The sequence below is a fragment of the Spermophilus citellus genome (assembly GCF_964194105.1).
Source record: "Spermophilus citellus genome assembly, chromosome: 13".
Classification (NCBI taxonomy): domain Eukaryota; kingdom Metazoa; phylum Chordata; class Mammalia; order Rodentia; family Sciuridae; genus Spermophilus; species Spermophilus citellus.
In genome coordinates, this window is record NC_138193.1 from 31,360,820 (window position 1) to 31,385,563 (window position 24,744).

A 24,744-nucleotide genomic window follows, 5' to 3' on the forward strand; every position below is an offset into this window, starting at 1 on the left:
CACTTTCATTGAAAGAAGTTGCCAAGCGTCCAAAAATTACGAATCTCCAGAAATCTCAGCAAACATTTTTTCACCCAAACTGGATGATACTTTCAGGTAATGATCAGTACATTAAGCCCACTTGGTTCCCCAAATTTCGTTTTCTATGTTGAAGCGTTCGTTTACAGTAACAGTTTGAATTTTGGCGTTTCACTCTATTTTCTCCTATATTAATAGATGTATTTGGAACTCTAAATCAAGCACGATTTGTGCTAGCTTCTTGAAACTTGACACAATTAAGTAGTTTCAAGTTCTATCTCTATATGTTGTTTCCTATTGGTGTAGCTCTAAGAAGTGACAGACGAGAAACACTTTCATTGAAAGGGAATGCCAAGCTTCCAAAAATTACAAATCTCCAGAAATCTCAGCAAATATTTTTTCACCCAAACTGGATGATATTTTCAGGTAATGATCAGTACACTAAGCCCACTTGGTTCCCCAAATTTCGTTCTTCTATGTTGAAGCGTTCGTTTCCAGTAACAGTTTGAATTTTGGCGTTTCACTCTGTTTTCTCCTATATTGATAGATGTATTTGGAACTCTAAATCAAGCACGGTTTGTGCTAGCTTCTTGAAACTTGACACAATTAAGAAGTTTCAAGTTCTAACTCTATGTTCTGTTTCCTATTGATGTAGCCCTAAGCAGTGACAGGCGAGAAACACTTTCATTGAAAGGGGTAGCCAACGTTCCAAAAATTACGAATCTCCAGAAATCTCAGCAAATATTTTTTAACCCAAACTGGATGATACTTTCAGGTAATGGTCAGTACACTGCGCCCACTTTGTTCCCCAAATTTCGTTCTTCAATGTTGAAGCTTTCGTTTCCAGTAACAGTTTGAATTTTTTGGTTTCACTCTGTTTTCTCCTATATTGATAGATGTATTTGGAACTCTAAATAAACACGGTTTGTGCTACCTTCTTGAAACTTGACACAATTAAGTAGTTTCAAGTTCTATCTCTATACGTTGTTTCCTATTGGTGTAGCCCTAAGCAGTGACAGACGAGAAACACTTTCATTGAAAGAAGTTGCCAAGCTTCCAAAAATTACAAATCTCCAGAAAACTCAGCAAATATTTTTTCACCCAAACTGGATGATACTTTCAGGTAATGATCAGTACACTAAGCCCACTTGGTTCCCCAAATTTCATTCTTCTATGTTGAAGCGTTCGTTTCCAGTAACAGTTTGAATTTTTAGGTTTCACTCTGTTTTCTCCTATATTGATAGATGTATTTGGAACTCTAAATAAAACACGGTTTGTGCTACCTTCTTGAAACTTGACACAATTAAGTAGTTCCAAGTTCTATATCTATATGTTGTTTCCTATTGGTGTAGCCCTAAGCAGTGACAGACGAGAAACACTTTCATTGAAAGAGGTTGCCAAGCTTCCAAAAATTACAAATCTCCAGAAATCTCAGCAAATATTTTTTCACCCAAACTGGATGATACTTTCAGGTAATGATCAGTACACTAAGCGCACTTGGTGCCCCAAATTTCGTTCTTCTATGTTGAAGCGTTTGTTTCCAGTAACAGTTTGAATTTTTAGGTTTCACTCTGTTTTCTCCTATATTGATAGATGTATTTGGAACTCTAAATAAAACACAGTTTGTGCTACCTTCTTGAAACTTGACACAATTAAGTAGTTTCAAGTTCTGTATCTATATGTTGTTTCCTATTGTGTAGCCCTAAGCAGTGACAGACGAGAAACACTTTCATTGAAAGAGGTTGCCAAGCTTCCAAAAATTACAAATCTCCAGAAATCCCAGCAAATATTTTTTCACCCCAACTGGATGATACTTTCAGGTAATGATGAGTACACTAAGACCACTTGGTTCCCGAAAATTCTTTCTTTTATGTTGAAGCGTTCGTTTCCAGTAACAGTTTGAATTTTGGCGTTTCACTCTGTTTTCTCCTATATTGATAGATGTATTTGGAACTCTAAATCAAGCACGGTTTGTGCTAGCTTCTTGAAACTTGACACAATTAAGAAGTTTCAAGTTCTAACTCTATGTTCTGTTTCCTATTGATGTAGCCCTAAGCAGTGACAGGCGAGAAAAACATTCATTGAAAGGAGTTGCCAACGTTCCAAAAATTACGAATCTCCAGAAATCTCAGCAAATATTTTTTCACCCAAACTGGATGATACTTTCAGGTAATGATCAGTACACTGCGCCCACTTTGTTCCCCAAATTTCGTTCTTCAATGTTGAAGCTTTCGTTTCCAGTAACAGTTTGAATTTTTAGGTTTCACTCTGTTTTCTCCTATATTGATAGATGTATTTGGAACTCTAAATCAAACACGGTTTTTGTTAGCTTCTTGAAACTTGACACAATTAAGTAGTTTCAAGTTCTATCTCTATGTTCTGTTTCCGATTGATGTAGCCCTAAGCAGTGACAGACGAGAAACAATTTCATTGAAAGGGGTTGCCAAGCGTCCAAAAATTACGAATCTCCAGAAATCTCAGCAAACATTTTTTCACCCAAACTGGATGATACTTTCAGATAATGATCACTACACTAAGCCCACTTGGTTCCCCAAATTTCGTTCTTCTATGTTGAAGCGTTCTTTTCCAGTAACAGTTTGAATTTTGGCGTTTCACTCTGTTTTCTCCTATATTGATAGATGTATTTGGAACTCTAAATAAAGCACGGTTTGTGCTAGCTTCTTGAAACTTGACACAGTTAAGAAGTTTCAAGTTCTAACTTTATGTTCTGTTTCCTATTGATGTAGCCCTAAGCAGTGACAGGCAAGAAACACTTTCATTGAAAGGGGTTGCCAAGCTTCCAAAAATTACGAATCTCCAGAAATCTCAGCAAATATTTTTTCACCCAAACTGGATGATACTTTCAGGTAATGATCAGTACACTGAGCCCACTTTGTTACCCAAATTTCGTTCTTCAATGTTGAAGCTTTCGTTTCCAGTAACAGTTTTAATTTTGGCGTTTCACTCTGGTTTCTCCTATATTCATAGATGTATTTGGAACTCTAAATCAAGCACGGTTTGAACTAGCTTCTTGAAACTTGACACAATTAAGTAGTTTCAAGTTCTATCTCTATATTTTGTTTCCTATTGGTGTAGCCCTAAGCAGTGACAGACGAGAAACACTTTCATTGAAAGGGGTTGCCAAGCTTCCAAAAATTACGTATCTCCAGAAATCACAGCAAATATTTTTTCTCCCAAACTGGATGATACTTTCAGGTAATGATCAGTACACTAAGCCCACTTGGTTCCCCAAATTTCGTTCTTCTATGTTGAAGCGTTCGTTTCCAGTAACAGTTTGAATTTTGGCGTTTCACTCTGTTTTCTCCGATATTGATAGATGTATTTGGAACTCTAAGTCAAGCACGGTTTGTGCTAGCTTCTTGAAACTTGATACAATTAAGTAGTTTCAGGTTTTATCTCTATATGTTGTTTCCTATTGGTGTAGCCCTAAGCAGTGACAGGTGAGAAACACTTTCATTGAAAGGGGTTGCCAAGCTTCGAAAAATTACGAATCTCCAGAAATCTCAGCGAATATTTTTTCTCCCAAACTGGATGATACTTTCAGGTAATGATCAGTACACTGAGCCCACTTTGTTCCCCAAATTTCGTTATTCAATTTTGAAGCTTTCGTTTCCAGTAACAGTTTGAATTTTTAGGTTTCACTCTGTTTTCTCCTATATTGATAGATGTATTTGAAACTGTAAATCAAGCACGGTTTGTGCTAGCTTCTTGAAACTTGACACAGTTAAGAAGTTTCAAGTTCTAACTTTATGTTCTGTTTCCTATTGATGTAGCCCTAAGCAGTGACAGGCGAGAAACACTTTCATTGAAAGGGGTTGCCAAGCGTCCAAAAATTCCGAATCTCCAGAAATCTCAGCAAACATTTTTTCACCCAAACTGGATGATACTTTCAGGTAATGATCAGTACACTAAGCCCACTTGGTTCCCCAAATTTCGTTCTTCTATGTTGAAGCGTTCTTTTCCAGTAACAGTTTGAATTTTGGCGTTTCACTCTGTTTTCTCCTATATTGATAGATGTATTTGGAACTCTAAATAAAACACGGTTTGTGCTACCTTCTTGAAACTTGACACAATTAAGTAGTTTCAAGTTCTATATCTATATGTTGTTTCCTATTGGTGTAGCCCTAAGCAGTGACAGACGAGAAACACTTTCATTGAAAGAGTTTGCCAAGCTTCCAAAAATTACAAATCTCCAGAAATCTCAGCAAATATTTTTTGTCCCAAACTGGATGATACTTTCAGGTAATGATCAGTACACTAAGCCCACTTGGTTCCCGAAACTTCGTTCTTCTATGTTGAAGCGTTCGTTTCCAGTAACAGTTTGAATTTTGGCGTTTCACTGTGTTTTCTCCTATATTGATACATGTATTTGGAACTCTAAATCAAGCACGGTTTGTGCTATCTTCTTGAACTTGACACAATTAAGAAGTTTCAAGTTCTAACTCTATGTTCTGTTTCCTATTGATGTAGCCCTAAGCAGTGACAGGCGAGAAACACTTTCATTGAAAGGGGTTGCCAAGGTTCCAAAAATTACGAATCTCCAGAAATCTCAGCAAATATTTTTTCACCCAAACTGGATGATACTTTCAGGTAATGATCAGTACACTGAGCCCACTTTGTTACCCAAATTTCGTTCTTCAATGTTGAAGCTTTCGTTTCCAGTAACAGTTTTAATTTTGGCGTTTCACTCTGGTTTCTCCTATATTCATAGATGTATTTGGAACTCTAAATCAAGCACGGTTTGAACTAGCTTCTTGAAACTTGACACAATTAAGTAGTTTCAAGTTCTATCTCTATATTTTGTTTCCTATTGGTGTAGCCCTAAGCAGTGACAGACGAGAAACACTTTCATTGAAAGGGGTTGCCAAGCTTCCAAAAATTACGTATCTCCAGAAATCACAGCAAATATTTTTTCTCCCAAACTGGATGATACTTTCAGGTAATGATCAGTACACTAAGCCCACTTGGTTCCCCAAATTTCGTTCTTCTATGTTGAAGCGTTCGTTTCCAGTAACAGTTTGAATTTTGGCGTTTCACTCTGTTTTCTCCTATATTGATAGATGTATTTGGAACTCTAAGTCAAGCACGGTTTGTGCTAGCTTCTTGAAACTTGATACAATTAAGTAGTTTCAGGTTTTATCTCTATATGTTGTTTCCTATTGGTGTAGCCCTAAGCAGTGACAGGCGAGAAACACTTTCATTGAAAGGGGTTGCCAAGCTTCGAAAAATTACGAATCTCCAGAAATCTCAGCAAATATTTTTTTCTCCCAAACTGGATGATACTTTCAGGTAATGATCAGTACACTGAGCCCACTTTGTTCCCCAAATTTCGTTATTCAATGTTGAAGCTTTCGTTTCCAGTAACAGTTTGAATTTTTAGGATTCACTCTGTTTTCTCCTATATTGATAGATGTATTTGAAACTGTAAATCAAGCACGGTTTGTGCTAGCTTCTTGAAACTTGACACAGTTAAGAAGTTTCAAGTTCTAACTTTATGTTCTGTTTCCTATTGATGTAGCCCTAAGCAGTGACAGGCGAGAAACACTTTCATTGAAAGGGGTTGCCAAGCGTCCAAAAATTCCGAATCTCCAGAAATCTCAGCAAACATTTTTTCACCCAAACTGGATGATACTTTCAGGTAATGATCAGTACACTAAGCCCACTTGGTTCCCAAATTTCGTTCTTCTATGTTGAAGCGTTTGTTTCCAGTAACAGTTTGAATTTTTAGGTTTCACTCTGTTTTCTCCTATATTGATAGATGTATTTGGAACTCTAAATAAAACACGGTTTGTGCTACCTTCTTGAAACTTGACACAATTAAGTAGTTTCAAGTTCTATATCTATATGTTGTTTCCTATTGGTGTAGCCCTAAGCAGTGACAGATGAGAAACACTTTCATTGAAAGAGGTTGCCAAGCTTCCAAAAATTACAAATCTCCAGAAATCTCAGCAAATATTTTTTCAACCCAACTGGATGATACTTTCAGGTAATGATCAGTACACTAAGCCCACTTGGTTCCCGAAAATTCGTTCTTCTATGTTGAAGCGTTCGTTTCCAGTAACAGTTTGAATTTTGGCGTTTCACTCTGTTTACTCCTATATTGATAGATGTATTTGGAACTCTAAATCAAGCATGGTTTGTGCTAGCTTCTTGAAACTTGACACAATTAAGAAGTTTCAAGTTCTAACTCTATGTTCTGTTTCCTATTGATGTAGCCCTAAGCAGTGACAGGCGAGAAACACTTTCATTGAAAGGGGTTGCCAAGGTTCCAAAAATTCCGAATCTCCAGAAATCTCAGCAAACATTTTTTCACCCAAACTGGATGATACTTTCAGGTAATGATCAGTACACTAAGCCCACTTGGTTCCCCAAATTTCGTTCTTCTATGTTGAAGCGTTCTTTTCCAGAAACAGTTTGAATTTTGGCGTTTCACTCTGTTTTCTCCTATATTGATAGATGTATTTGGAACTCTAAATAAAGCACGGTTTGTGCTAGCTTCTTGAAAATTGACACAATTCAGTAGTTTCAAGTTCTATCTCTATATGTTGTTTCTTATTGGTGTAGCCCTAAGCAGTGACAGACGAGAAACACTTTCATTGAAAGGGGTTGTCAAGCTTCCAAAAATTACGAATCTCCAGAAATCTCAGCAAATATTTTTTCACCCAAACTGGATGATACTTTCAGGTAATGATCAGTACACTAAGCCCACTTGGTTCCCCAAATTTCGTTCTTTTATGTTGAAGCGTTCGTTTCCAGTAACCGTTTGAATTTTGGCGTTTCACTCTTTTTTCTCCTATATTGATAGATGTATTTGGAACTCTAAATCAAGCACGGTTTGTGCTAGCTTCTTGAAACTTGACACAATTAAGTAGTTTCAAGTTCTATCTCTATGTTCTGTTTCCGATTGATGTAGCCCTAAGCAGTGACAGGCGAGAAACACTTTCAATGAAAGGGGTTGCCATGCTTCCAAAAATTACGAATCTCCAGAAATCTCAGCAAATATTTTTTCTCCCAAACTGGATGATACTTTCAGGTAATGATCAGTACACTAAGCCCACTTGGTTCCCCAAATTTCGTTCTTCAATGTTGAAGCGTTCGTTTCCAGTAACAGTTTTAATTTTGGCGTTTCACTCTGTTTTCTCCTATATTGATAGATGTATGTGGAACTCTAAATCAAGCACGGTTTGTGCTAGCTTCTTGAAACTTGACACAGTTAAGAAGTTTCAAGTTCTAACTTTATGTTCTGTTTCCTATTGATGTAGCCCTAAGCAGTGACAGGCGAGAAACACTTTCATTGAAAGGGGTTGCCAAGCTTCCAAAAATTACGAATCTCCAGAAATCTCAGCAAATATTTTTTCACCCAAACTGGATGATACGTTCAGGTAATGATCAGTACACTAAGCCCACTTGGTTCCCCAAATTTCGTTCTTCTATGTTGAAGCGTTTGTTTCCAGTAACAGTTTGATTTTTTAGGTTTCACTCTGTTTTCTCCTATATTGATAGATGTATTTGGAACTCTAAATAAAACACGGTTTGTGCTACCTTCTTGAAACTTGACACAATTAAGTAGTTTCAAGTTCTATATCTATATGTTGTTTCCTATTGGTGTAGCCCTAAGCAGTGACAGACGAGAAACACTTTCATTGAAAGAGTTTGCCAAGCTTCCAAAAATTACAAATCTCCAGAAATCTCAGCAAATATTTTTTCACCCAAACTGGATGATACTTTCAGGTAATGATCAGTACACTAAGCCCACTTGGTTCCCGAAACGTCGTTCTTCTATGTTGAAGCGTTCGTTTCCAGTAACAGTTTGAATTTTGGCGTTTCACTCTGTTTTCTCCTATATTGATACATGTATTTGGAACTCTAAATCAAGCACGGTTTGTGCTAGCTTCTTGAAACTTGACACAATTAAGAAGTTTCAAGTTCTAACTCTATGTTCTGTTTCCTATTGATGTAGCCCTAAGCAGTGACAGGCGAGAAACACTTTCATTGAAAGGGGTTGCCAAGGTTCCAAAAATTACGAATCTCCAGAAATCTCAGCAAATATTTTTTCACCCAAACTGGATGATACTTTCAGGTAATGATCAGTACACTGAGCCCACTTTGTTACCCAAATTTCGTTCTTCAATGTTGAAGCTTTCGTTTCCAGTAACAGTTTGAATTTTGGCGTTTCACTCTGTTTTCTCCTATATTGATAGATGTATTTGGAACTCTAAGTCAAGCACGGTTTGTGCTAGCTTCTTGAAACTTGATACAATTAAGTAGTTTCAGGTTTTATCTCTATATGTTGTTTCCTATTGGTGTAGCCCTAAGCAGTGACAGGCGAGAAACACTTTCATTGAAAGGGGTTGCCAAGCTTCGAAAAATTACGAATCTCCAGAAATCTCAGCAAATATTTTTTTCTCCCAAACTGGATGATACTTTCAGGTAATGATTAGTACACTGAGCCCACTTTGTTCCCCAAATTTCGTTATTCAATGTTGAAGCTTTCGTTTCCAGTAACAGTTTGAATTTTTAGGTTTCACTCTGTTTTCTCCTATATTGATAGATGTATTTGAAACTGTAAATCAAGCACGGTTTGTGCTAGCTTCTTGAAACTTGACACAGTTAAGAATTTTCAAGTTCTAACTTTATGTTCTGTTTCCTATTGATGTAGCCCTAAGCAGTGACAGGCGAGAAACACTTTCATTGAAAGGGGTTGCCAAGCGTCCAAAAATTCCGAATCTCCAGAAATCTCAGCAAACATTTTTTCACCCAAACTGGATGATACTTTCAGGTAATGATCAGTACACTAAGCCCACTTGGTTCCCCAAATTTCGTTCTTCTATGTTGAAGCGTTTGTTTCCAGTAACAGTTTGAATTTTTAGGTTTCACTCTGTTTTCTCCTATATTGATAGATGTATTTGGAACTCTAAATAAAACACGGTTTGTGCTACCTTCTTGAAACTTGACACAATTAAGTAGTTTCAAGTTCTATATCTATATGTTGTTTCCTATTGGTGTAGCCCTAAGCAGTGACAGATGAGAAACACTTTCATTGAAAGAGGTTGCCAAGCTTCCAAAAATTACAAATCTCCAGAAATCTCAGCAAATATTTTTTCAACCCAACTGGATGATACTTTCAGGTAATGATCAGTACACTAAGCCCACTTGGTTCCCGAAAATTCGTTCTTCTATGTTGAAGCGTTCGTTTCCAGTAACAGTTTGAATTTTGGCGTTTCACTCTGTTTACTCCTATATTGATAGATGTATTTGGAACTCTAAATCAAGCACGGTTTGTGCTAGCTTCTTGAAACTTGACACAATTAAGAAGTTTCAAGTTCTAACTCTATGTTCTGTTTCCTATTGATGTAGCCCTAAGCAGTGACAGGCGAGAAACACTTTCATTGAAAGGGGTTGCCAAGGTTCCAAAAATTACGAATCTCCAGAAATTTCAGCAAATATTTTTTCACCCAAACTGGATGATACTTTCAGATAATGATCAGTACACTAAGCCCACTTGGTTCCCCAAATTTCGTTCTTCTATGTTGAAGCGTTCTTTTCCAGAAACAGTTTGAATTTTGGCGTTTCACTCTGTTTTCTCCTATATTGATAGATGTATTTGGAACTCTAAATAAAGCACGGTTTGTGCTAGCTTCTTGAAAATTGACACAATTCAGTAGTTTCAAGTTCTATCTCTATATGTTGTTTCTTATTGGTGTAGCCCTAAGCAGTGACAGACGAGAAACACTTTCATTGAAAGGGGTTGTCAAGCTTCCAAAAATTACGAATCTCCAGAAATCTCAGCAAATATTTTTTCACCCAAACTGGATGATACTTTCAGGTAATGATCAGTACACTAAGCCCACTTGGTTCCCCAAATTTCGTTCTTCTATGTTGAAGCGTTCGTTTCCAGTAACCGTTTGAATTTTGGCGTTTCACTCTGTTTTCTCCTATATTGATAGATGTATTTGGAACTCTAAATCAAGCACGGTTTGTGCTAGCTTCTTGAAACTTGACACAATGAAGTAGTTTCAAGTTCTATCTCTATGTTCTGTTTCCGATTGATGTAGCCCTAAGCAGTGACAGGCAAGAAACACTTTCAATGAAAGGGGTTGCCATGCTTCCAAAAATTACGAATCTCCAGAAATCTCAGCAAATATTTTTTCTCCCAAACTGGATGATACTTTCAGGTAATGATCAGTACACTAAGCCCACTTGGTTCCCCAAATTTCGTTCTTCAATGTTGAAGCGTTCGTTTCCAGTAACAGTTTTAATTTTGGCGTTTCACTCTGTTTTCTCCTATATTGATAGATGTATGTGGAACTCTAAATCAAGCACGGTTTGTGCTAGCTTCTTGAAACTTGACACAGTTAAGAAGTTTCAAGTTCTAACTTTATGTTCTGTTTCCTATTGATGTAGCCCTAAGCAGTGACAGGCGAGAAACACTTTCATTGAAAGGGGTTTCCAAGCTTCCAAAAATTACGAATCTCCAGAAATCTCAGCAAATATTTTTTCACCCAAACTGGATGATACGTTCAGGTAATGATCAGTACACTAAGCCCACTTGGTTCCCCAAATTTCGTTCTTCTATGTTGAAGCGTTTGTTTCCAGTAACAGTTTGATTTTTTAGGTTTCACTCTGTTTTCTCCTATATTGATAGATGTATTTGGAACTCTAAATAAAACACGGTTTGTGCTACCTTCTTGAAACTTGACACAATTAAGTAGTTTCAAGTTCTATATCTATATGTTGTTTCCTATTGGTGTAGCCCTAAGCAGTGACAGACGAGAAACACTTTCATTGAAAGGGGTTGCCAAGCTTCCAAAAATTACGAATCTCCAGAAATCTCAGCAAATATTTTTACACCCAAACTGGGTGACACATTCAGGTAATGATAAGTACACTGAGCCCACTTTGTTCCCCAAATTTCGTTCTTCAATGTTGAAGATTTCGTTTCCAGTAACAGTTTGAATTTTTAGGTTTCACTCTGTTTTCTCCTATATAGATAGATGTATTTGGAACTCTAAATCAAACACGGTTTGTGTTAGCTTCTTGAAACTTGACACAATTAAGTAGTTTCAAGTTCTATCTCTATGTTCTGTTTCCAATTGATGTAGCCCTAAGCAGTGACAGGCGAGAAACACTTTCATTGAAAGGGGTTGCCAAGCTTCCAAAAATTACGAATCTCCAGAAATCTCAGCAAACATTTTTTCACCCAAACTGGATGATACTTTCAGGTAATGATCAGTACACTAAGCCCACTTGGTTCCCCAGATTTCGTTCTTCTATGTTGAAGCGTTCGTTTCCAGTAACAGTTTGAATTTTGGCGTTTCACTCTGTTTTCTCCTATATTGATAGATGTATTTGGAACTCTAAATCAAGCACGGTTTGTGGTAGCTTTTTGAAACTTGACACAATTAATTAGTTTCAAGTTCTGTCTCTATGTTCTGTTTTCTATTGATTTAGCCCTAAGCAGTGACAGGCGGGAAACACTTTCATTGAAAGGGGTTGCCAAGCTTCCAAAAATCACGAATCTCCAGAAATCTCAGCAAATATTTTTACACCCAAACTGGGTGATACTTTCAGGTAATGATCAGTACACTAAGCCCACTTGGTTCCCCAAATTTCATTCTTCTATGTTGAAGTGTTCATTTCCAGTAACAGTTGGAATTTTTAGGATTCACTCTGTTTTCTCATATTGATAGACGTATTTGGAACTCTAAATCAAGCACGGTTTGTGCTAGCTTTTTGAAACTTGACACAATTAAGTAGTTTCAAGTTCTATCTCTATGTTCTGTTTCCTATTGATGTAGCCCTAAGCAGTGACAGACGAGAAACACTTTCATTGAAAGGGGTTGCCAAGTTTCCAAAAATCACGAATCTCCAGAAATCTCAGCAAATATTTTTACACCCAAACTGGGTGATACTTTCAGGTAATGATCAGTACACTAAGCCCACTTGGTTCCCCAAATTTCGTTCTTCAATGTTGAAGATTTCGTTTCCAGTAACAGTTTGAATTTTTAGGTTTCACTCTGTTTTCTCTATATAGATAGATGTATTTGGAACTCTAAATCAAACACGGTTTGTGTTAGCTTCTTGAAACTTGACACAATTAAGTAGTTTCAAGTTCTATCTCTATGTTCTGTTTCCAATTGATGTAGCCCTAAGCAGTGACAGACGAGAAACACTTTCATTGAAAGGGGTTGCCAAGCTTCCAAAAATCACGAATCTCCAGAAATCTCAGCAAATATTTTTTCACCCAAACTGGATGGTTCTTTCAGGTAATGATCAGTACCCTGAGCCCACTTGGTTCCCCAAATTTCGATCTTCTATGTTGAAGCGTTCGTTTCCAATATCAGTTTGAATTTTTAGGTTTCACTCTGTTTTCTCCTATATGGATAGATGTATTTGGAACTCTAAATCAAACACGGTTTGTGCTACCTTCTTGAAACTTGACACAATTAAGTAGTTTCAAGTTCTATCTCTATGTTCTGTTTCCGATTGATGTAGCCCTAAGCAGTGACAGGCGAGAAACACTTTCATTGAAAGGGGTTGCCAAGCTTCCAAAAATCACGAATCTCCAGAATTCTCAGCAAATATTTTTTCACCCAAACTGGATGATACTTTCAGGTAATGATCAGTACACTAAGCCCACTTGGTTCCCCAGATTTCGTTCTTCTATGTTGAAGCGTTCGTTTCCAGTAACAGTTTGAATTTTGGCGTTTCACTCTGTTTTCTCCTATATTGATAGATGTATTTGGAACTCTAAATCAAGCACGGTTTGTGCTAGCTTCTTGAAACTCGACACAATTAAGTAGTTTCAAGTTCTATTTCTATGTTTTGTTTCCTATTGGTGTAGCCCTAAGCAGTGACAGGCGAGAAACACCTTCATTGAAAGGGGTTGCCAAGCTTCCAAAAATCACGAATCTCCAGAAATCTCAGCAAATATATTTTCACCCAAACTGGATGATACTTTCAGGTAATGATCAGTACACTAAGCCCACTTGGTTCCCCAAATTTCATTCTTCTATGTTGAAGTGTTCGTTTCCAGTAACAGTTTGAATTTTGGCGTTTCACTCTGTTTTCTCCTATATTGATAGATGTATTTGGAACTCTAATTCAAGCACGGTTTGTGCTAGCTTTTTGAAACTTCACACAATTAAGTAGTTTCAAGTTCTATCTCTTTGTTTTGTTTCCTATTGGTGTAGCCCTAAGCAGTGACAGACGAGAAACACTTTCATTGAAAGGGGTTGCCAAGCTTCCAAAAATTACGAATCTCCAGAAATCTCAGCAAATATTTTTACACCCAAACTGGGTGACACTTTCAGGTAATGATAAGTACACTGAGCCCACTTTGTTCCCCAAATTTCGTTCTTCAATGTTGAAGCTTTCGTTTCCAGTAACAGTTTCAATTTTTAGGTTTCACTCTGTTTTCTCCTATATTGATAGATGTATTTGGAACTCTAAATCAAACACGGTTTGTGTTAGCTTCTTGAAACTTGACACAATTAAGTAGTTTCAAGTTCTATCTCTATGTTCTGTTTCCGATTGATGTAGCCCTAAGCAGTGACAGGCGAGAAACACTTTCATTGAAAGGGGTTGCCAAGCGTCCAAAAATTACGAATCTCCAGAAATCTCAGGAAACATTTTTTCACCCAAACTGGATGATACTTTCAGGTAATGATCAGTACACTAAGCCCACTTGGTTCCCCAGTTTTCGTTCTTCTATGTTGAAGCGTTCGTTTCCAGTAACAGTTTGAATTTTGGCGTTTCACTCTGTTTTCTCCTATATTGATAGATGTATTTGGAACTCTAAATCAAGCACGGTTTGTGCTAGCTACTTGAAACTCGACACAATTAAGTAGTTTCAAGTTCTATCTCTATATTTGGTTTCCTATTGGTGTAGCCCTAAGCAGTGACAGACGAGAAACACTTTCATTGAAAGGGGTTGCCAAGATTCCAAAAATCTCGAATCTCCAGAAATCTCAGCAAAGATTTTTACACCCAAACTCGGTGATACTTTCAGGTAATGATCAGTACACTGAGCCCACTTTGTTCCCCAAATTTCGTGCTTCAATGTTGAAGCATTCGTTTCCAGTAACAGTTTGAATTTTTAGGTTTCACTCTGTTTTCTCCTATATTGATAGATGTATTTGGAACTCTAAATAAAACACGGTTTGTGCTAGCTTCTTGAAACTTGACACAATTAAGTAGTTTCAAGTTCTATCTCTATTTTTTTTTCCGATTGATGTAGCACTAAGCAGTGACAGGCGAGAAACACTTTCATTGAAAGGGGTTGCCAAGCTTCCAAAAATTACGAATCTCCAGAAATCTCAGCAAATATTTTTTCACCCAAACTGGATGGTTCTTTCAGGTAATGATCAGTACCCTGAGCCCACTTGGTTCCCCAAATTTCGATCTTCTATGTTGAAGCGTTCGTTTCCAATATCAGTTTGAATTTTTAGGTTTCACTCTGTTTTCTCCTATATGGATAGATGTATTTGGAACTCTAAATCAAACACGGTTTGTGCTAGCTTTTTGAAACTTGACACAATTAAGTAGTTTCAAGTTCTAACTCTATGTTCTGTTTCCTATTGATGTAGCCCTAAGCAGTGACAGGCGAGAAACACTTTCATTGAAAGGGGTTGCCAAGCGTCCAAAAATTACGAATCACCAGAAATCTCAGCAAACATTTTTTCACCCAAACTGGATGATACTTTCAGGTAATGATCAGTACACTAAGCCCACTTGTTTCACCAGATTTCGTTCTTCTATGTTGAAGCGTTCGTTTCCAGTAACAGTTTGAATTTTGGCGTTTCACTCTGTTTTCTCCTATATTGATAGATGTATTTGGAACTCTAAATCAAGCACGGTTTGTGCTAGCTTCTTGAAACTCGACACAATTAAGTAGTTTCAAGTTCTATTTCTATGTTTTGTTTCCTATTGGTGTAGCCCTAAGCAGTGACAGACGAGAAACACTTTCATTGAAAGGGGTTGCCAAGCTTCCAAAAATCACGAATCTCCAGAAATCTCAGCAAATATTTTTTCACCCAAACTGGATGATACTTTCAGGTAATGATCAGTACACTAAGCCCACTTGGTTCCCCAAATTTCATTCTTCTATGTTGAAGTGTTCGTTTCCAGTAACAGTTTGAATTTTGGCGTTTCACTCTGTTTTCTCCTATATTGATAGATGTATTTGGAACTCTAAATCAAGCACGGTTTGTGCTAGCTTTTTGAAACTTCACACAATTAAGTAGTTTCAAGTTCTATCTCTATGTTTTGTTTCCTATTGGTGTAGCCCTAAGCAGTGACAGACGAGAAACACTTTCATTGAAAGGGGTTGCCAAGCTTCCAAAAATTACGAATCTCCAGAAATCTCAGCAAATATTTTTACACCCAAACTGGGTGACACTTTCAGGTAATGATAAGTACACTGAGCCCACTTTGTTCCCCAAATTTCGTTCTTCAATGTTGAAGATTTCGTTTCCAGTAACAGTTTGAATTTTTAGGTTTCACTCTGTTTTCTCCTATATAGATAGATGTATTTGGAACTCTAAATCAAACACGGTTTGTGTTAGCTTCTTGAAACTTGACACAATTAAGTAGTTTCAAGTTCTATCTCTATGTTCTGTTTCCGATTGATGTAGCCCTAAGCAGTGACAGGCGAGAAACACTTTCATTGAAAGGGGTTGCCAAGCTTCCAAAAATTACGAATCTCCAGAAATCTCAGCAAACATTTTTTCACCCAAACTGGATGATACTTTCAGGTAATGATCAGTACACTAAGCCCACTTGGTTCCCCAGATTTCGTTCTTCTATGTTGAAGCGTTCGTTTCCAGTAACAGTTTGAATTTTGGCGTTTCACTCTGTTTTCTCCTATATTGATAGATGTATTTGGAACTCTAAATCAAGCACGGTTTGTGGTAGCTTTTTGAAACTTGACACAATTAATTAGTTTCAAGTTCTGTCTCTATGTTCTGTTTTCTATTGATTTAGCCCTAAGCAGTGACAGGCGAGAAACACTTTCATTGAAAGGGGTTGCCAAGCTTCCAAAAATCACGAATCTCCAGAAATCTCAGCAAATATTTTTACACCCAAACTGGGTGATACTTTCAGGTAATGATCAGTACACTAAGCCCACTTGGTTCCCCAAATTTCATTCTTCTATGTTGAAGTGTTCATTTCCAGTAACAGTTGGAATTTTTAGGATTCACTCTGTTTTCTCATATTGATAGACGTATTTGGAACTCTAAATCAAGCACGGTATGTGCTAGCTTTTTGAAACTTGACACAATTAAGTAGTTTCAAGTTCTATCTCTATGTTCTCTTTCCTATTGATGTAGCCCTAAGCCGTGACAGACGAGAAACACTTTCATTGAAATGGGTTGCCAAGCTTCCAAAAATTACGAATCTCCAGAAATCTCAGCAAATATTTTTACACCCAAACTGGGTGATACTTTCAGGTAATGATCAGTACACTGAGCCCACTTTGTTCCCTAAATTTCGTTCTTCAATGTTGCAGCTTTCGTTTCCAGTAACAGTTTGAACTTTTAGGTTTCACTCTGTTTTCTCCTATATTGATAGATGTATTTGGAACTCTAAATCAAACACGGTTTGTGCTACCTTCTTGAAACTTGACACAATTAAGTAGTTTCAAGTTCTATCTCTATGTTCTGTTTCCGATTGATGTAGCCCTAAGCAGTGACAGGCGAGAAACACTTTCATTGAAAGGGGTTGCCAAGCTTCCAAAAATCACGAATCTCCAGAATTCTCAGCAAATATTTTTTCACCCAAACTGGATGATACTTTCAGGTAATGATCAGTACACTAAGCCCACTTGGTTCCCCAGATTTCGTTCTTCTATGTTGAAGCGTTCGTTTCCAGTAACAGTTTTAATTTTGGCGTTTCACTCTGGTTTCTCCTATATTCATAGATGTATTTGGAACTCTAAATCAAGCACGGTTTGAACTAGCTTCTTGAAACTTGACACAATTAAGTAGTTTCAAGTTCTATCTCTATATTTTGTTTCCTATTGGTGTAGCCCTAAGCAGTGACAGACGAGAAACACTTTCATTGAAAGGGGTTGCCAAGCTTCCAAAAATTACGTATCTCCAGAAATCACAGCAAATATTTTTTCTCCCAAACTGGATGATACTTTCAGGTAATGATCAGTACACTAAGCCCACTTGGTTCCCCAAATTTCGTTCTTCTATGTTGAAGCGTTCGTTTCCAGTAACAGTTTGAATTTTGGCGTTTCACTCTGTTTTCTCCTATATTGATAGATGTATTTGGAACTCTAAGTCAAGCACGGTTTGTGCTAGCTTCTTGAAACTTGATACAATTAAGTAGTTTCAGGTTTTATCTCTATATGTTGTTTCCTATTGGTGTAGCCCTAAGCAGTGACAGGCGAGAAACACTTTCATTGAAAGGGGTTGCCAAGCTTCGAAAAATTACGAATCTCCAGAAATCTCAGCAAATATTTTTTTCTCCCAAACTGGATGATACTTTCAGGTAATGATCAGTACACTGAGCCCACTTTGTTCCCCAAATTTCGTTATTCAATGTTGAAGCTTTCGTTTCCAGTAACAGTTTGAATTTTTAGGTTTCACTCTGTTTTCTCCTATATTGATAGATGTATTTGAAACTGTAAATCAAGCACGGTTTGTGCTAGCTTCTTGAAACTTGACACAGTTAAGAAGTTTCAAGTTCTAACTTTATGTTCTGTTTCCTATTGATGTAGCCCTAAGCAGTGACAGGCGAGAAACACTTTCATTGAAAGGGGTTGCCAAGCGTCCAAAAATTCCGAATCTCCAGAAATCTCAGCAAACATTTTTTCACCCAAACTGGATGATACTTTCAGGTAATGATCAGTACACTAAGCCCACTTGGTTCCCCAAATTTCGTTCTTCTATGTTGAAGCGTTTGTTTCCAGTAACAGTTTGAATTTTTAGGTTTCACTCTGTTTTCTCCTATATTGATAGATGTATTTGGAACTCTAAATAAAACACGGTTTGTGCTACCTTCTTGAAACTTGACACAATTAAGTAGTTTCAAGTTCTATATCTATATGTTGTTTCCTATTGGTGTAGCCCTAAGCAGTGACAGATGAGAAACACTTTCATTGAAAGAGGTTGCCAAGCTTCCAAAAATTACAAATCTCCAGAAATCTCAGCAAATATTTTTTCAACCCAACTGGATGATACTTTCAGGTAATGATCAGTACACTAAGCCCACTTGGTTCCCGAAAATTCGTTCTTCTATGTTGAAGCGTTCGTTTCCAGTAACAGTTTGAATTTTGGCGTTTCACTCTGTTTACTCCTATATTGATAGATGTATTTGGAACTCTAAATCAAGCACGGTTTGTGCTAGCTTCTTGAAACTTGACACAATTAAGAAGTTTCAAGTTCTAACTCTATGTTCTGTTTCCTATTGATGTAGCCCTAAGCAGTGACAGGCGAGAAACACTTTCATTGAAAGGGGTTGCCAAGGTTCCAAAAATTCCGAATCTCCAGAAATCTCAGCAAACATTTTTTCACCCAAACTGGATGATACTTTCAGGTAATGATCAGTACACTAAGCCCACTTGGTTCCCCAAATTTCGTTCTTCAATGTTGAAGCGTTCGTTTCCAGTAACAGTTTTAATTTTGGCGTTTCACTCTGTTTTCTCCTATATTGATAGATGTATGTGGAACTCTAAATCAAGCACGGTTTGTGCTAGCTTCTTGAAACTTGACACAGTTAAGAAGTTTCAAGTTCTAACTTTATGTTCTGTTTCCTATTGATGTAGCCCTAAGCAGTGACAGGCGAGAAACACTTTCATTGAAAGGGGTTGCCAAGCTTCCAAAAATTACGAATCTCCAGAAATCTCAGCAAATATTTTTTCACCCAAACTGGATGATACTTTCAGGTAATGATCAGTACACTAAGCCCACTTGGTTCCCCAAATTTCGTTCTTCTATGTTGAAGCGTTTGTTTCCAGTAACAGTTTGATTTTTTAGGTTTCACTCTGTTTTCTCCTATATTGATAGATGTATTTGGAACTCTAAATAAAACACGGTTTGTGCTACCTTCTTGAAACTTGAAACAATTAAGTAGTTTCAAGTTCTATATCTATATGTTGTTTCCTATTGGTGTAGCCCTAAGCAGTGACAGACGAGAAACACTTTCATTGAAAGAGTTTGCCAAGCTTCCAAAAATTACAAATCTCCAGAAATCTCAGCAAATATTTTTTGTCCCAAACTGGATGATACTTTCAGGTAATGATCAGTACACTAAGCCCACTTGGTTCCCGAAACTTCGTTCTTCTATGTTGAAGCGTTCGTTTCCAGTAACAGTTTGAATTTTGGCGTTTCACTCTGTTTTCTCCTATATTGATACATGTATTTGGAACTCTAAATCAAGCACGGTTTGTGCTATCTTCTTGAAACTTGACACAATTAAGAAGTTTCAAGTTCTAACTCTATGTTCTGTTTCCTATTGATGTAGCCCTAAGCAGTGACAGGCGAGAAACACTTTCATTGAAAGGGGTTGCCAAGGTTCCAAAAATTACGAATCTCCAGAAATCTCAGCAAATATTTTTTCACCCAAACTGGATGATACTTTCAGGTAATGATCAGTACACTGAGCCCACTTTGTTACCCAAATTTCGTTCTTCAATGTTGAAGCTTTCGTTTCCAGTAACAGTTTTAATTTTGGCGTTTCACTCTGGTTTCTCCTATATTCATAGATGTATTTGGAACTCTAAATCAAGCACGGTTTGAACTAGCTTCTTGAAACTTGACACAATTAAGTAGTTTCAAGTTCTATCTCTATATTTTGTTTCCTATTGGTGTAGCCCTAAGCAGTGACAGACGAGAAACACTTTCATTGAAAGGGGTTGCCAAGCTTCCAAAAATTACGTATCTCCAGAAATCACAGCAAATATTTTTTCTCCCAAACTGGATGATACTTTCAGGTAATGATCAGTACACTAAGCCCACTTGGTTCCCCAAATTTCGTTCTTCTATGTTGAAGCGTTCGTTTCCAGTAACAGTTTGAATTTTGGCGTTTCACTCTGTTTTCTCCTATATTGATAGATGTATTTGGAACTCTAAGTCAAGCACGGTTTGTGCTAGCTTCTTGAAACTTGATACAATTAAGTAGTTTCAGGTTTTATCTCTATATGTTGTTTCCAATTGGTGTAGCCCTAAGCAGTGACAGGCGAGAAACACTTTCATTGAAAGGGGTTGCCAAGCTTCGAAAAATTACGAATCTCCAGAAATCTCAGCAAATATTTTTTTCTCCCAAACTGGATGATACTTTCAGGTAATGATCAGTACACTGAGCCCACTTTGTTCCCCAAATTTCGTTATTCAATGTTGAAGCTTTCGTTTCCAGTAACAGTTTGAATTTTTAGGTTTCACTCTGTTTTCTCCTATATTGATAGATGTATTTGAAACTGTAAATCAAGCACGGTTTGTGCTAGCTTCTTGAAACTTGACACAGTTAAGAAGTTTCAAGTTCTAACTTTATGTTCTGTTTCCTATTGATGTAGCCCTAAGCAGTGACAGGCGAGAAACACTTTCATTGAAAGGGGTTGCCAAGCGTCCAAAAATTCCGAATCTCCAGAAATCTCAGCAAACATTTTTTCACCCAAACTGGATGATACTTTCAGGTAATGATCAGTACACTAAGCCCACTTGGTTCCCCAAATTTCGTTCTTCTATGTTGAAGCGTTTGTTTCCAGTAACAGTTTGAATTTTTAGGTTTCACTCTGTTTTCTCCTATATTGATAGATGTATTTGGAACTCTAAATAAAACACGGTTTGTGCTACCTTCTTGAAACTTGACACAATTAAGTAGTTTCAAGTTCTATATCTATATGTTGTTTCCTATTGGTGTAGCCCTAAGCAGTGACAGATGAGAAACACTTTCATTGAAAGAGGTTGCCAAGCTTCCAAAAATTACAAATCTCCAGAAATCTCAGCAAATATTTTTTCAACCCAACTGGATGATACTTTCAGGTAATGATCAGTACACTAAGCCCACTTGGTTCCCGAAAATTCGTTCTTCTATGTTGAAGCGTTCGTTTCCAGTAACAGTTTGAATTTTGGCGTTTCACTCTGTTTACTCCTATATTGATAGATGTATTTGGAACTCTAAATCAAGCACGGTTTGTGCTAGCTTCTTGAAACTTGACACAATTAAGAAGTTTCAAGTTCTAACTCTATGTTCTGTTTCCTATTGATGTAGCCCTAAGCAGTGACAGGCGAGAAACACTTTCATTGAAAGGGGTTGCCAAGGTTCCAAAAATTACGAATCTCCAGAAATCTCAGCAAATATTTTTTCACCCAAACTGGATGATACTTTCAGATAATGATCAGTACACTAAGCCCACTTGGTTCCCCAAATTTCGTTCTTCTATGTTGAAGCGTTCTTTTCCAGAAACAGTTTGAATTTTGGCGTTTCACTCTGTTTTCTCCTATATTGATAGATGTATTTGGAACTCTAAATAAAGCACGGTTTGTGCTAGCTTCTTGAAAATTGACACAATTCAGTAGTTTCAAGTTCTATCTCTATATGTTGTTTCTTATTGGTGTAGCCCTAAGCAGTGACAGACGAGAAACACTTTCATTGAAAGGGGTTGTCAAGCTTCCAAAAATTACGAATCTCCAGAAATCTCAGCAAATATTTTTTCACCCAAACTGGATGATACTTTCAGGTAATGATCAGTACACTAAGCCCACTTGGTTCCCCAAATTTCGTTCTTCTATGTTGAAGCGTTCGTTTCCAGTAACCGTTTGAATTTTGGCGTTTCACTCTGTTTTCTCCTATATTGATAGATGTATTTGGAACTCTAAATCAAGCACGGTTTGTGCTAGCTTCTTGAAACTTGACACAATGAAGTAGTTTCAAGTTCTATCTCTATGTTCTGTTTCCGATTGATGTAGCCCTAAGCAGTGACAGGCGAGAAACACTTTCAATGAAAGGGGTTGCCATGCTTCCAAAAATTACGAATCTCCAGAAATCTCAGCAAATATTTTTTCTCCTAAACTGGATGATACTTTCAGGTAATGATCAGTACACTAAGCCCACTTGGTTCCCCAAATTTTGTTCTTCAATGTTGAAGCGTTCGTTTCCAGTAACAGTTTTAATTTTGGCGTTTCACTCTGTTTTCTCCTATATTGATAGATGTATGTGGAACTCTAAATCAAGCACGGTTTGTGCTAGCTTCTTGAAACTTGACACAGTTAAGAAGTTTCAAGTTCTAACTTTATGTTCTGTTTCCTATTGATGTAGCCCTAAGCAGTGACAGGCGAGAAACACTTTCATTGAAAGGGGTTGCCAAGCTTCCAAAAATTACGAATCTCCAGAAATCTCAGCAAATATTTTTTCACCCAAACTGGATGATACGTTCAGGTAATGATCAGTACACTAAGCCCACTTGGTTCCCCAAATTTCGTTCTTCTATGTTGAAGCGTTTGTTTCCAGTAACAGTTTGATTTTTTAGGTTTCACTCTGTTTTCTCCTATATTGATAGATGTATTTGGAACTCTAAATAAAACACGGTTTGTGCTACCTTCTTGAAACTTGACACAATTAAGTAGTTTCAAGTTCTATATCTCTATGTTGTTTCCTATTGGTGTAGCCCTAAGCAGTGACAGACGAGAAACACTTTCATTGAAAGAGTTTGCCAAGCTTCCAAAAATTACAAATCTCCAGAAATCTCAGCAAATATTTTTTCACCCAAACTGGATGATACTTTCAGGTAATGATCAGTACACTAAGCCCACTTGGTTCCCGAAACGTCGTTCTTCTATGTTGAAGCGTTCGTTTCCAGTAACAGTTTGAATTTTGGCGTTTCACTCTGTTTTCTCCTATATTGATACATGTATTTGGAACTCTAAATCAAGCACGGTTTGTGCTAGCTTCTTGAAACTTGACACAATTAAGAAGTTTCAAGTTCTAACTCTATGTTCTGTTTCCTATTGATGTAGCCCTAAGCAGTGACAGGCGAGAAACACTTTCATTGAAAGGGGTTGCCAAGGTTCCAAAAATCACGAATCTCCAGAAATCTCAGCAAATATTTTTTCACCCAAACTGGATGATACTTTCAGGTAATGATCAGTACACTAAGCCCACTTGGTTCCCCAAATTTCATTCTTCTATGTTGAAGTGTTCGTTTCCAGTAACAGTTTGAATTTTGGCGTTTCACTCTGTTTTCTCCTATATTGATAGATGTATTTGGAACTCTAAATCAAGCACGGTTTGTGCTAGCTTTTTGAAACTTGACACAATTAAGTAGTTTCAAGTTCTATCTCTATGTTTTGTTTCCTATTGGTGTAGCCCTAAGCAGTGACAGACGAGAAACACTTTCATTGAAAGGGGTTGCCAAGCTTCCAAAAATTACGAATCTCCAGAAATCTCAGCAAATATTTTTACACCCAAACTGGGTGACACATTCAGGTAATGATAAGTACACTGAGCCCACTTTGTTCCCCAAATTTCGTTCTTCAATGTTGAAGATTTCGTTTCCAGTAACAGTTTGAATTTTTAGGTTTCACTCTGTTTTCTCCTATATAGATAGATGTATTTGGAACTCTAAATAAAACACGGTTTGTGTTAGCTTCTTGAAACTTGACACAATTAACTAGTTTCAAGTTCTATCTCTATGTTCTGTTTCCAATTGATGTAGCCCTAAGCAGTGACAGGCGAGAAACACTTTCATTGAAAGGGGTTGCCAAGCTTCCAAAAATTACGAATCTCCAGTAATCTCAGCAAACATTTTTTCACCCAAACTGGATGATACTTTCAGGTAATGATCAGTACACTAAGCCCACTTGGTTCCCCAGATTTCGTTCTTCTATGTTGAAGCGTTCGTTTCCAGTAACAGTTTGAATTTTGGCGTTTCACTCTGTTTTCTCCTATATTGATAGATGTATTTGGAACTCTAAATCAAGCACGGTTTGTGGTAGCTTTTTGAAACTTGACACAATTAATTAGTTTCAAGTTCTGTCTCTATGTTCTGTTTTCTATTGATTTAGCCCTAAGCAGTGACAGGCGAGAAACACTTTCATTGAAAGGGGTTGCCAAGCTTCCAAAAATCACGAATCTCCAGAAATCTCAGCAAATATTTTTACACCCAAACTGGGTGATACTTTCAGGTAATGATCAGTACACTAAGCCCACTTGGTTCCCCAAATTTCATTCTTCTATGTTGAAGTGTTCATTTCCAGTAACAGTCGGAATTTTTAGGATTCACTCTGTTTTCTCATATTGATAGACGTATTTGGAACTCTAAATCAAGCACGGTTTGTGCTAGCTTTTTGAAACTTGACACAATTAAGTAGTTTCAAGTTCTATCTCTATGTTCTGTTTCCTATTGATGTAGCCCTAAGCCGTGACAGACGAGAAACACTTTCATTGAAAGGGGTTGCCAAGTTTCCAAAAATCACGAATCTCCAGAAATCTCAGCAAATATTTTTTCACCCAAACTGGATGGTTCTTTCAGGTAATGATCAGTACCCTGAGCCCACTTGGTTCCCCAAATTTCGATCTTCTATGTTGAAGCGTTCGTTTCCAATATCAGTTTGAATTTTTAGGTTTCACTCTGTTTTCTCCTATATGGATAGATGTATTTGGAACTCTAAATCAAACACGGTTTGTGCTACCTTCTTGAAACTTGACACAATTAAGTAGTTTCAAGTTCTATCTCTATGTTCTGTTTCCGATTGATGT